Source organism: Oncorhynchus nerka, linkage group LG15, assembly GCF_034236695.1.
Source record: "Oncorhynchus nerka isolate Pitt River linkage group LG15, Oner_Uvic_2.0, whole genome shotgun sequence".
Classification (NCBI taxonomy): Eukaryota; Metazoa; Chordata; class Actinopteri; order Salmoniformes; family Salmonidae; genus Oncorhynchus; species Oncorhynchus nerka.
The window spans coordinates 79,701,175-79,714,862 of NC_088410.1; positions in this window are offsets into that span (position 1 = coordinate 79,701,175).

Here is a 13,688-nt window from a genome sequence, read left to right on the forward strand (position 1 = left end):
GGTCTATGTTTTGTTTTCTTGAGTAAAGCAGCTCCAAAACGCAGGTGTTTCAGTCTAGCTCAGTGCTTTCTGTGGTGGTGGGGGAAGCCATCAGAAAATACTGAGCTTTGCGCCGTGATTGGCACAGTGTTCTGTCACTACATCACCGCCAAGTCTAAGGGTAGAGCTAGAAAATGCCATAGAGTTACATTAGAAGCGCCCATCCAAGAAGGCTCAAGGTCATTGGCGATAGATAAAATGACATCAAATCACGTTATATCTACAGTAGCTTTGATTGGACTGATCATACTTCCAAAATCTTAGCTAGCAGTCATCATCATGAATCAAGTCGACAATCTACTGGCAAATCCTTTTTAATCCTTGTCATATGAAGAGAAATTATAGATAAAATGTATCGGTGCTCATAGGCCATTGGACATAAACATTACACAACAAGTTGGAAATTGCAAATTCAACTATGAGTGGTTTGAAAGGAATCAGTGGCTAACTGCAAACATTGCAAAGCAATCATTAGCCTGCTATTCATTGGCTGTGTGGTCCCAAGTCTAAATTAAGGTCTCTTTTCCTAGTTTAAAATTAAACATTGTTTAAAATTAAACACAATTCAACATTGGCCATGCTGTCAATGAAGCATGATTTGTGCTGCATTCAAAACAACTGTTAACACTGAACTGCAAAATCGGACTTTAGTCAGTTCAAGACAACTGGGAACTCAGGAAAAATGAGCTACGACTGGGAACATACGTTTTGAACTTTCATTCAACTCGGAATTGTAAATCCGGAACTCGGGCCTCTTTCTAGAGCTATGACCTGACGATCACTGCCGTCTACATGATTCAACCTTTTTTTTAAACAGAGTTTCCAGTTGTCTTGAAAGCACCATAACTCCAGAGAATTCCAGACTTCTATTTATTTATTTTTATTTATTTTTTATTTCACCTTTATTTAACCAGGTAGGCTAGTTGAGAACAAGTTCTCATTTGCAACTGCCACCTGGCCAAGATAAATCATAGCAATTTGACACATACAACAACACAGAGTTACACATGGAATAAACAAAACATACAGTCAATAATACAGTAGAAAAAAAGAAAACAAAAAGTCTATATACAGTGAGTGCAAATGAGGTAAGATAAGGGAGAAAAGGCAATAAATAGGCCATGGTGGCGAAGTAATTACAATATAGCAATTAAACACTGGAATGGTAGATGTGCAGAAGATGAATGTGCAAGTAGAGATACTGGGGTGCAAAGGAGCAAGATAAATAAAATAAATACAGTAAGGGGATGAGATAGATAGATGGGCTGTTTACAGTTGGGCTATGTACAGGTGCAGTGATCTGTGTGCTGCTCTGACAGCTGGTGCTTAAAACTAGTGAGGGAGATATGAGTCTCCAGCTTCAGTGATTTTTGCAGTTCGTTCCAGTCATTGGCAGCAGAGAACTGTAAGGAAAGGTGACCAAAGGAGGAATTGGCTTTGGGGGTGACCAGTGAGATATACCTGCTGGAGCGTGTGCTACGAGTGGGTGCTGCTATGGTGACCAGTGAGCTGAGATGAGGCGGGGCTTTACCTAGCAGAGACTTGTAGATGACCTGTAGTCAGTGAGTTTGGTGACGAGTATGAAGCGAGGGCCAACCAATGAAAGTGTACAGGTCGCAGTGGTGAGTAGTGTATGGGGCTTTGGTGACAAAACGGATGGCACTGTGATAGACTGCATCCAATTTGTTGAGTAGAGTGTTGGAGGCTATTTTATAGATGACATCGCCGAAGACGAGGATTTACGAGGGTATGTTTGGCAGCAGGAGTGAAGGATGCTTTGTTGCGATATAGGAAGTCGATTCTAGATTTAATTTTGGATTGGAGATGCTTAATGTAAGTCTGGAAGGAGAGTTTACAGTCTAACCAGACACCTAGGTATTTGTAGTTGTCCACGTATTCTAAGTCAGAGCCGTCCAGAGTAGTGATGCTGGACAGCGGGCAGGTGCGGGCAGTGATCGATTGAATAGCATGCATTTAGTTTTACTTGCATTTAAGAGCAGTTGGAGGCCACGAAAGTGTTGTATGGCATTGAAGCTCGTCTGGAGGTTAGTTAACACAGTGATGACAAAGTTTGATGACAGAATTTGTCCACTAAGGACCACTGCGCCAACTTCCTGTTCAAGTGAGCACAGCACAACAAGGTGAGTCCAACAATGTCTATCTTATATGCTACTGCATAAATGATGTAATATGCCAGGAAGATATGTAGAATGCAGCTTAGAAAGTGATACTAAATGTATGTTGTGTAGTAAGCTGTTAATAGCCCATGTGCCTCACCCTATTAATTTGGTATATTTTCACCTCTTAATTTCGCCTACTGTTCTGATTTGGTGGTGCACATGTAACCTACAGTATAACCTGTTTTTGATAAATGTAATCATTGAATATTGTAAGAGCTTTCATTGTCTGCTTATATGCCCCCTTTATCTACAGTTCTGACTTGGTGTACAGGGAGAACACTGTAAGAACGGCCCATGTTCTGAATTCTGTCGCTGTACATTTCCAAAGTGCTGAACAAAAAGTTATATTGAAAACATCCGTCCTAGCTCGCTCATTGGTGTCATAATCGAAATTACGGATTGCCTCTTATCCGCTTGTCGTCCACTTATGCCATAGTTGTACATCTCAAATGTCAGTAGAAACCTCAAGTCAGCCATATCAGCTATGTTTTCTGCCAGACAGCTTTGTGTAGGCCCTAACAGTTTGTGGGCACTGTTTGTCTCCGTTATAGTGCAATTAATGTATTGTTTAGTGTTGTGTTGTGGATTTGTACATTAATTTATTTTTTGCCCTACCAAGATTTACATGCCAAAATCGCCACTGGGGTGGTCCAATCTCTGATGGTATGTATCCACATTTTACAGAATTAATTCTGTTTCAGTATTTTCATTGCAATCAATGTTATTTTGGCATAGAGCTTCATGTAATCTCCAGTTCATATTGGTTTAAGAAATTAACTAATCGTGTGTGAGTGAATTTGTTGACAGACTCAAATTCTAATTGATTGTCATTTTATATTTTTTAAATGACACACAGTAGAGAGCAAGAGATCATAGGCCCATAGCAGGTGCATAAAGTCACTCTATCCTACAGTTATTGACATATTGCCAGCCATAAAAGCCCACAAAAAAAGCCTAATCATAAGATTAATGAGGAAAAAACAAAACAATCCCCAATAAATGATTATTTCGATTATGGTCACTTCAGCCTACTGTCTCCAATGCCTGCTAAATAACTCAGTGTGCTGGATTGGCTGGTGTTTATATGACGTGTTTTAAAAGCTGGTGGCACACATGATGTAAAATGTAAAAAACGAAACTGAAAGTGTACAGATATTCTCCGAATGCAAGATATTGTGGTGGCATGCTCAACTCGTCTTCATTTCATTCATCTTAACGACTGTTAACATTTGTAACGTTTTTAATAGCTTTTTTAATAACATATTATCTTATTACACCATGGTGTGCGCCTGGCTAGGGCTATTCCCATAGAATATAATCCATTCTATGTCTATGGCTATTCAAACAGTGAGAACGCTGCCAACGATAGTCAAATTGTTTGCTGAGCTGAGACAAATGTAGGATGTGTCCCAGGATTGAACGGTTTTGGTTATGGCTAAACGGATTCTATTGCTCTACTCTGCTTAAACGCGCCTTCTGGCGTTTAATTATACTCCCCATACATGCCTGGAGATTGATCATCCCAAATTGTCTTCCTGATCATCCAGGACACCAACGAGTACTACTGCGAGTACGACTCAACATGGGAGGATCCAACAAGTGAAGAAACAAGTCGTAAGAGAACCAACAATGTAAGTATTCAGGCCTCTTGGCCCTGACGATACGTTGGTGCATGTGGTCTCAGCTGATGAGTTTGTAAAGTTTCAGAGAATGATGATGATACAGTAGGCCTTGGTTCCACCATAAAATACAGCTGGGAATAAATAAATGTAATATTCCAAAGAAAAACATATGAAATATTTGTTACATGTAAATAACCATAATGACATGATGAGTAGGCTACTTAGGCTGTAGATTGGAGTTTAGGATCATTGGTTTTCTGTGATGTTGAAGATCTGTGTGTGTTTATTGAATTAGGCCTATATGAAATGCTTGATCCAAGGCTCCACCTCTTGTACCCTCTCATAGCCCCAAGTCTGTAGAGCATTGTTATACATATGTATCATTATGTTTCAATACTGTCATTTTGCACCACTTCACATTGCTTAAAGGGGCTAGCTGCAGTTGCTACATTCATATTTGTACTGATAAATTAATGATATGTACCCATTGATTCTTGAAGAATATAACTTATAAATGATTTGTGAGCTTAGTTCAACTGTCGTACCCAACCAGAACCTCAAAATATAAGCTTGTTTTACTCCAATGTTTGTAAACAGACATGGTTAAAACTGGAATGTTGATATAATGGATGGTCAGCTCATCCATAGCTCTGTCTTTGAATTTGAAAGTGGTTACATTTCTCGCTTTGCTGTTGTTTCTACTGCTGATTGCCCCATTAAGAATGTTCCTTTTTTGTATTTACTCAGTACACCATTCGGTCAACAAGGCAACGAGTAAGTATGTCCTCATTTCTTACATACTACTATGTTTATAAACAGGTTTATTGAGGGACATTCATCAATATTTGACTATTATTAGATGCCATTTAGTAAACGTTGCATGTGTATGGCATCATTGGATGTCACATGTTGAGGAGTTGTATTGAGTTGATAGGCAGGAATACTGATTATAGCCTATATTTCATACCTTCATATAAATGTAGGGCATTATTAGATATGTCTCATAGTTTGCTAGAGTAAGATTATGTCAGTGGTAGAATGGTATCCAGCCTATGAAGCTAGTGAAACAGTTCCCTTCCAGTTCCCTTCCAAACAGTTCCCTTTACATATTGAGCTCAGACTCGTGGGCCTATCAATATTGTTCAGGTCAGGTATTTCCAGTATCTGCCATTTTCTCAACTCATGGAGTGAGTTCAGAAAATGTGTTTTCAGTCATACAGGTTTAACAATTTCAGAAATGCAGCAAGGGATATGCAACGTCATTCTCTTCACAAAATCGCTGATATGAATCCTGTACTGTTGAAATTCAGGCATCTAACTAAGAAATTTCCCTATTCTGAATTTTCATTGCATCTTCTTTTCAGGATGATAGGCGTATGCCTAATTTACAGTTCTACCTTGGACAGAGGGCCTCCTCCCCTGATGGTAATCTACAGTGTCAGACCCCTTGACTTTTTCCACATTTTGTTAGGTTACAGTCATATTCTAAAATGGGTTAAATAAATATAAATCCTCTGAAATATATACACAGTACCCCATAATGACAAAGCGAAAACAGAAATAGCTTATTTACATAAGTAGTCAGACCCTGCTATGAGACTCGAAATTGAGCTCAGGTGCATCCTGTTTCCATTGATCATACTTGAGATGTTTCTACGACTTGATTGGAGTCCACCTGTGGTAAATTCAAATGATTGGACATGATTTGGAAAGGCACATACCTGTCTATATAAGGCCCCACAGTTGACAGTGCATGTCTGAGCAAAAACCAAGCCATGAGGTTGAAGGCATTGACCGTATAGCTTCGAGACAGGATTATGTCGAGGTACAGATCTGTGGAAGGGTACCAAAGAAATGTCTGCAGCATTGAAGGTCCCCAAGAACACAGTGCCCTCCATCATTTTTAAATGGAAGAAGTTTGGAACCACCAAGACTCTTCCTAGAGCTGGCCGCCCGGCCAAACTGAGCAATTGAGGGAGAAGGGCCTTGGTCAGCGAGGTGAACTCTAACAGAGCTTTAGAGTTCCTCTGTGGAGATGGGAGAACCTTCCAGAAGGACAACCGTCTCTGCAGCACTCCACCAATCAGGCCTTTATAGTAGAGTGGCCAGACGGAAACCACTACTGAGTAAAAGGCACATGACAGCCTGCTTGGAGTTTGCCAAAAAGGCACCGAAAGAGTCTCATACCATGAGAAACAAGATTCTTTGGTCTGATGAAACCAAGATTGAACTCTTTGGCCTGAATGCCAAGCGTCACTTCTGGAGGAAACCTGGCACCATCCCTACGGGGAATCATGGTGGTGGCAGCATCATGCTGTGGGGATGTTTTTCGGCGGCAGGGACTGGGAGACTAGTCAGTCAGGATTGAGGGAAAGATGAACAGAGCAAAGTACAGAGATGAAAACCTGCTCGAGAGCGCTCTGGACCTCAGACTGGGGTGAAGGTTTACCTTCCAACAGGACAATGACCCTAAGCACACAGCCAAGACAATGCAGGTGTGGCTTCGGGACAAGTCTCTGAATGTCGTTGAGTGGCCAGCCAGAGTCCGGACTTGAACCCTATCAAACATCTCTGGAGAGAACTGAAAATAGCTGTACGGCTAACGATCCCCATCCAACCTGACAGAGCTTGAGAGGAACTGTAGAGAAGAATGGGAGAAACTCCTCAAATACAGTTGTGCCAAGCTTGTAGCGTCATACCCAAGAAGACTCTTGGCTGTAACCGCTGCCAAAGGTGCTTCAACAAAGTACTCAGTAAAGGGTCTGAATGCTTATGTAAATGTAATATTTACGTTATTTTAATTGTATTAGCATACATTTCTAAAATCCTGTTTTCGCTTTGGTAATTACTAGTATTGTGTGTAGATTGAGGGGAAAAAACAATTGAATCAATTCTAGAATAGGGCTGTAAAAAAGTCAAGGGGTCTGAATACTTTCTGGATGCACTGTATACTGTTTATTGAATGCCATGTAGATTTGACGACTCCAATTCATGGGCATTTGTAACTGCAACCTTTTCTCTGATAAGGTATCTACATTGAGGACTTTCACAATAACTGTTATGGGAAATATTCAAAACTGGAAAGAGTTCACTCATACATACAATGGTCAGTTTCCTTAACATTTATATGGGCTTTTAATAATTTTTAAATAATTTGTTATAATTCACTTGTTTAAAATATAGATATTTTTTAAACAAACATTTGATTTAGGTTGTTCCCTCTTCAAGAACGAGGAATGAATTATCAAGCCAAAGAACTCACCAAGAAGGAAATTGAGGTACTTTGTTGAATAGGCAAAAAATATAGTAGTTTCTTTGAGGAAAGAAAGTGTTCTCTACATTTAAATAAGTCTTATCTATTGACTGGGGGCATAGAAATGAATGAAAATATATTGTGTCCATTATTGTCCTGACTGACAATCCGCTTCTTCTCAGGCTTTTCTTGAAGATGAAACTGCAAAGAAGAGGCTGGTCAAGTCGTACAAGCTCATGCTGGACTTCTACGGCATCCAGCTGTCAAATGACTCAACAGGGGAAGTACGACGTGCTAATAACTGGCATGACAGATTTGACAACATGGACAGGTTAGCAAGTTCTATATTTGGTCATTTAACTGTTATTGTTTTCTAATCATTGTAGCAGTCTAAGGCACTGCATCTCAGTGCAAGAGGCGTCACTACAGTCCCAGGTTTGAATCCAGGCTGAATCACATCCGGCCGTGATTTGGAATAGGGCCATAGGGCGGCGCACAATTGGCCCAACGTCGTCCGCGTTTGGCCGTCATTGTAAATAAGAATTTGTTCTTAAACTGACTTGCCTAGTTAAATGAAGGTTTAAAAAAATGAATACTTTTTTTTTTTTAAATACTACAATTTCAGTTTTAAAATGAACCTTCTGTGAATAACAGTCCTGAGGTTAACAATACCCTTGTATTTTTGTTGGCCTTGTGTTTTTGTGCATGGTAGACATACACACAACAACCTGCGCATCACCCGCATCCTGGAGTGCCTGGGCATTCTGGGGTTCCCCCACTACCAGGCCCCACTCGTCCACTTCTTCCTGGAGGAAACTCTTGTCAAAGGCAACCTGTACAATGTGAAGGAGAGCGTGCTCAACTGCTTCATTTCCGCTGTCATTGTTCAGCAACAACGCAAGGAATTAGTTGAGTATGCGTATAAGCTCTATGAGGTCAAACATCAGTTTGTCGTGCCCTAAGAAGATCAAGAGTACATTTAGGGAAGGGACATTCCCACATAATAAGAACCCAATTGATCTGAAACCAGATCCGAAACAGAATGGCATATACTCAGATGACAGTGATGACAACACTACCAGTCATTAGTCTGTCTCACTATGTTAACAAGGGTAAGCCAACGGATAGGAGTGTAATGGGAAATTATGTTAGTGACTTAGTGCGATTGGGGATGCCAAACAATGTGTGGTTGACACGGGTATCCATACCTCATGATAGCTTGCGTGGTCTAGCGACTAGTTACACTTAGAGAAACAAAGGTACCAGTCAGGCCTCAACGACTACTAGTGGAAGGAATCAAAACACCAGTGCTGATTCATCCTCTGAGTGTCGACCAATTATGCAAAATGATACTGCTCAGTCCATTTATGGAGTTTTTGGTAAAGGGAGCTCTAACTATCCACCTACTCTAGCGCTCCACTACTGATTCTCTGAAAATAATAGCTGCAGCTATTAAGCAATCCGAATGTGGACCTAGTGGTGTAGTTTCAGAGACAATTACCAATGATCGGAGAAAGCGAGCTAGACATAAGCAAACAGAGCATAACCTTAAACTTAGAAGAGCTTCAGAGGCAAAGACTAATAAAGATGATGATGATAGAAACAATAAGGGAGCTGCAGAAAAGCAAGAAGAGAGTGAATCAAGCAGAGAGGTTTCAGAGGACAATATTAGTATGTCCAGTGAAAGTTAATTGAGTAAGAAACCTGAAGAGAAACTGCCATGCCCAGCAAAGGAACAGTTACTCCAGGGAAAGATTGAGTGTTTGAGATAATGTGAAGATTGATTAGAGTATTCACCCATGCCCTGCACTAATGAAGGCAGAAATAACAAGTATGACATGAACCGGCGGGGGAGTGGGAGCCCGGCGAACCAGCTGAGGACTGACGTGGGATGGGCGCCTCCTGAGCCAACCAGGACAAGAAAACCTCTCGAGCCAGCTAGGGCGTGGAAGCCCGACGAGGTGACTTAGGCACCCCCGATTCTATCAGCGGCGGCCCCCGGACCCAACGTCACCACCAACCGGAAAGCCAGCACTCCCCGATGCTTCATATGATGGCTTCAGGATTCTGTAGGACCCGCACTGGAGAAGAGAAGCAGGTACGGGGAGTAGAACATTTAATATGGAACAGACATCAAACAGGACAGAGACGGCGTCAGAACCTGGTATGCAAAGACAAACAAACATGAATCCTGAAGCAGGGAACAAAGCTTGGGAACAGACAGATATAGGGGAGGTAATGACCCAGGTGATTGATTGAGTCCAATAATTGCTGATGCCTGTGACGGGGAAGGCAGGTGTACATACTGATGGTGGCAGGAGTGAGTAATGCTGGGGAGCCTGGAGCTTTTGAGCAGGAGAAGGCGTGACAAGAAAATAAATGTGAATTTACTTATTTTCTTTTATGTTTCAATGACAATTGTCAACTGCAATTAGCAATACTATAGATACCAGGGTTGGTGTCAATTCCATTTTAATTCCAGTCAACTCGAGAAGTACACTGAAATTCCAATTATTTTCAACGCTTATAAATGAGGAAAATTTGGATTTGGAATTGGAATTTGGTTTACTTCTGAATAATATTAACTGGAATTCAAATGGAATTGACCCCAACCTGATAGAGACAACCAATCAGTGCTTTACTGCTGAACATACAATCACATACTGTTTCCAATGACTTCATACTATAGCAATCAATGTGTTTAAAATTCTCACAATATCCATTCCAGATATATGGCTTATTATTCCTCTACTTTAAAAAAAAATACATTCATATTTATGTACCAAGGAAGGTGAGGGAGTTAATCAGTTACTTCCATGTGATGCTTAGACAGAAGAAAAGTATACGTAATAAATAAATGACATGGTAACATAAACTCAGTTGAATTTAAATTACCTCAAAATCATTTTTTTCAAATGTGACAAAAATCATAAAATATGAAGTGGCAAAATGACTACAAAGATGTTCAGAACTTTCAACTACAAGAGCATTGTACCTTCAAATCCTTAATTCCCAATAACATCTATTTGCATACAGTTATGATGCTGAAAGTGAAAGTCACAGTGTGATTAATTTACTACAGTGAAAAGTTGTCCACAAAAGAAAAACAGTAGCTAGGTTTCCATCCAATTGGTGACAAATTTTCGTGTGAGTATTCTAAAATCTGCATAAAAACAATATGTGCAGATGTTCATGCCAGTATTCTAACATCTGCATAAAAACAATATGTGCAGATGTTCATCTGCATAAAAACAATATGTGCAGATGTTCATGCCAGTATTCTAAAATCTGCATAAAAACAATATGTGCAGATTTTCATGCCAGTATTCTCAAATCTGCATAAAAACAATATGTGCAGATTTTCATGCCAGTATTCTCAAATCTGCATAAAAACAATATTCCCATTTTCCCACCAGATATGTGTTTCCGTCAAATTGACTTGTTGCAGATAAAAGGTTGTGCGTGATGACGTACTGCGCATAAAAAATACATTTTGTGTTTAAATTTCCATGCACCAAATACATTTTTTTAATGTAAATGAGTTTCCCTCACAATTTCAACTCTACTGATGTTTGATTTATATAGTCTGGTATTGGCACGTGCGCTCTAGCCAACAGTGCTAGCTATCTGCGCCTTCTTGACTAGAGCGCACGTATAGCCTACATGATGAGATTATTATTATGGACAAAGGAGCAAGATTATTTGTCAGGTGGCAGCCAACCATCGATTTATCATGTCACCAGAATAAGATCCTCAATATTTTGGAAAGGAGGATCAAGTTGTAGGATCTTGCAATTTCACCACCCTGTGAAGTTCATCATAATTGATATCAATATTTGCACACATAAAAGCATTTCCATCAACATTTCTCACGTAGTTCATTTTACAGACACAAAAAGATCCAACCTTGTGTAGTGTATTTGTTTTGTGGACATTTGAAAAGTTTACACGAAAATCTTTATTTTTCCATCAGGCCTGTCATGACGTGTTTTATCCGACCTGTACTTTACTCTTTACTTGCATAAAAAGGTTGGACCTGGTTATTGCAATGTATTTTTGTCAGTTTCCACTTCTGCAGTTTTAGCACTCTCCTTCAGGACATTATTTTTTTAAATTCTTTGCTCTTGCTCCTGTCCCAGCGGTCTCTGTGTTTGTCCCTCTCTAACTCTCTCCCTGTCTCAGTCCCAGTCTTGTGCTCTAGTCAGTAATATTTATTCTGTTAGGCTCCCTCTCCCTAGCTTGGCTGACACAAAGACTTTGATTTAGGTGTTAGCCAGACTACTCTCCCCCTGCCTCTGTCCCTGTCTCTGCTCCTGGATTTGTCCCTTTTCTCTGTCGCTGTCATAGTCTCTCCAGTCAGTGACCATTGTCCGGTCAGTGACCATTGTCCCATTGGCTGCATTAAAGATACTAAGCCACCTAAATCACATCCACACATTATTACAAAGATACATTTTAATTGGAAGGCTGTGTCCTCTATCTCTGATTAAGGGTAAAGGACAGCTCTAACTCATGGTTCATGCATGAATTAGCTGAAAGATTTCCTGAACGAAACTTAGATTGGGCTAAGGCTAGATTGACTGATTCTACCTCTGACTAGCAGTCCTTTAGACATTTGAGAAATAGATGTCTTACTCTGGTTAGAAAAGCAAAATCAACATACTTCTTGAATTTTGTATCTGAGAATGTTGGAAATCCATCTATATTCTGGAAAGTGGTCAAATCTTTGAAACAAAACTCCACCCCCCCATTTCCCCAGTGGATTATGACAGCCTCTGGTCCCTTTCCTTCCAGTTCTCTGCTGCCAATGACTGGAACGTATTGCAAAAATCACTGAAGCTGGAGTCGTATATCTCCCTCTCTAACTTTAAGCATCAGCTGTCAGAGCAGCTTACTGATCACTGTACCTGTACACAGCCAATCTGTAAATAGCACACCCAACTACCTCATCCCCATATTGTTACTTATCCTCTTGCTCTTTTGCACCCCAGTATCTCCACTTGCACATCATCATCTGCACATCTATCACTCCAGTGTTAATGCTAAATTGTAATTATTTCACCTCCATGGCCTATTTATTGCCTTACCTCCCTATTCTTATACATTTGCACACACTGTACAATATTTTTCTATTGTGTTAATGACTGTACGTTTGTTTATGTGTAACTGTGTTGTTGTTTTTGTCACACTGCTTTGCTTTATCTTGGCCAGGTCGCAGTTGTAAATGAGAACTTGTTCTCAACTGGTCTACCTGGTTAAATAAAGGTGAAATAAAAAGAGTATGGTTCCTTCCCCAGGCCTTATTGTTTCTGTTCTAATGTCATGTTTGTGCGTTGTTCGTTGTTTCTTGTTTTGTATTATGTCACATTTATTTATTAAAACACTCACTCCCTGAACTTACTCCCCGACTCTTAGGGCACACGTTACACTGCTATACCTAAGATCTAAAAGGTGGCACATGTCCTCCCCCTTCACAAAGGTGGGGATCCTCCTGACCTAGATAACTACTGCCCAATTTCTAAACTATCTTGTCTTGTAGAAATATTAGAATCACTGGCAAACTTTTGTACTTCAAATGATATTCTTAACTAGTGCGCACCAGTCTGGTTTTAGGCCTGGACTGAGCAACGTTTCAGCAGCTACACTTGTCTTCAATTATGTGTTAAATTGCTTAGATCATAGGAATCACTGTGCTGCCATATTTATAGACCTATCCAGGAAGCAATTGTACATTAAACTTTCCTGCCAGCTCTTGATTATGGTTACATTTATTTATCAGTCTCTACTCTAAAACCTTTGGATGCAGTGTACCATAGTGCACTTCGCTTTATCATGTGACAGGTTTGAATACTTATTACTGCATCCTTTATCAGAAGGTTGGCTGGACCTTTCTAAATTCACTACATTTCTTCCTTTTTGTTTACAAAGCTTTGCTGCACAAGCTTCCAAAATATCTGACTTCTCTGTTAAAGTTATTGAGAATTCTCCAGACCATGTGTGTCAAATATTTATTTCAGAAGAAGCCAGAAAAACATTAGACAGGCACCTGTCATGTGTTGTGATACACCCTGGTTTGAATCCAGGCTGTATCACAACATGCCGTGATTGGGAGTCCCATAGGGCGCCGCACAATTGGCCCAGCGTTGTCCGGGTTTGGCCAGTGGAGGCCGTCATTGTGAATAAGAATTTGTTCTTAACTGACTTGCCTAGTTAAATACAGGTTACATTTTTTATTAGAATCGAAAGACACTACAGCCAAATGAGATGGGAGACCACGACCAGTCCTTCACATTATTCTTTGAGTCGGCCATTGGTCAACGGTCAATGCGCAAGACTGCTCTCTACACATGAAAACAAAACTGAAACTATAAAAGTGCAAATGAGCCGTTGTGAGGCAGTGTGCCCACAAAAGCCTGGGCCTTGGCTGGAGACAGTACAGGGTCGTATTCATTAGGCACCAAACAGAATGAAAATGGACTGAAACTACAAGGGACTACCTAGTTTTCCATTGCAAAAGGGAATTTTGCTATGGTCCGCACCAATGAATACGAACTAGTACTTACATAGGTTACAACAGTGCTACCTAACCCTCTT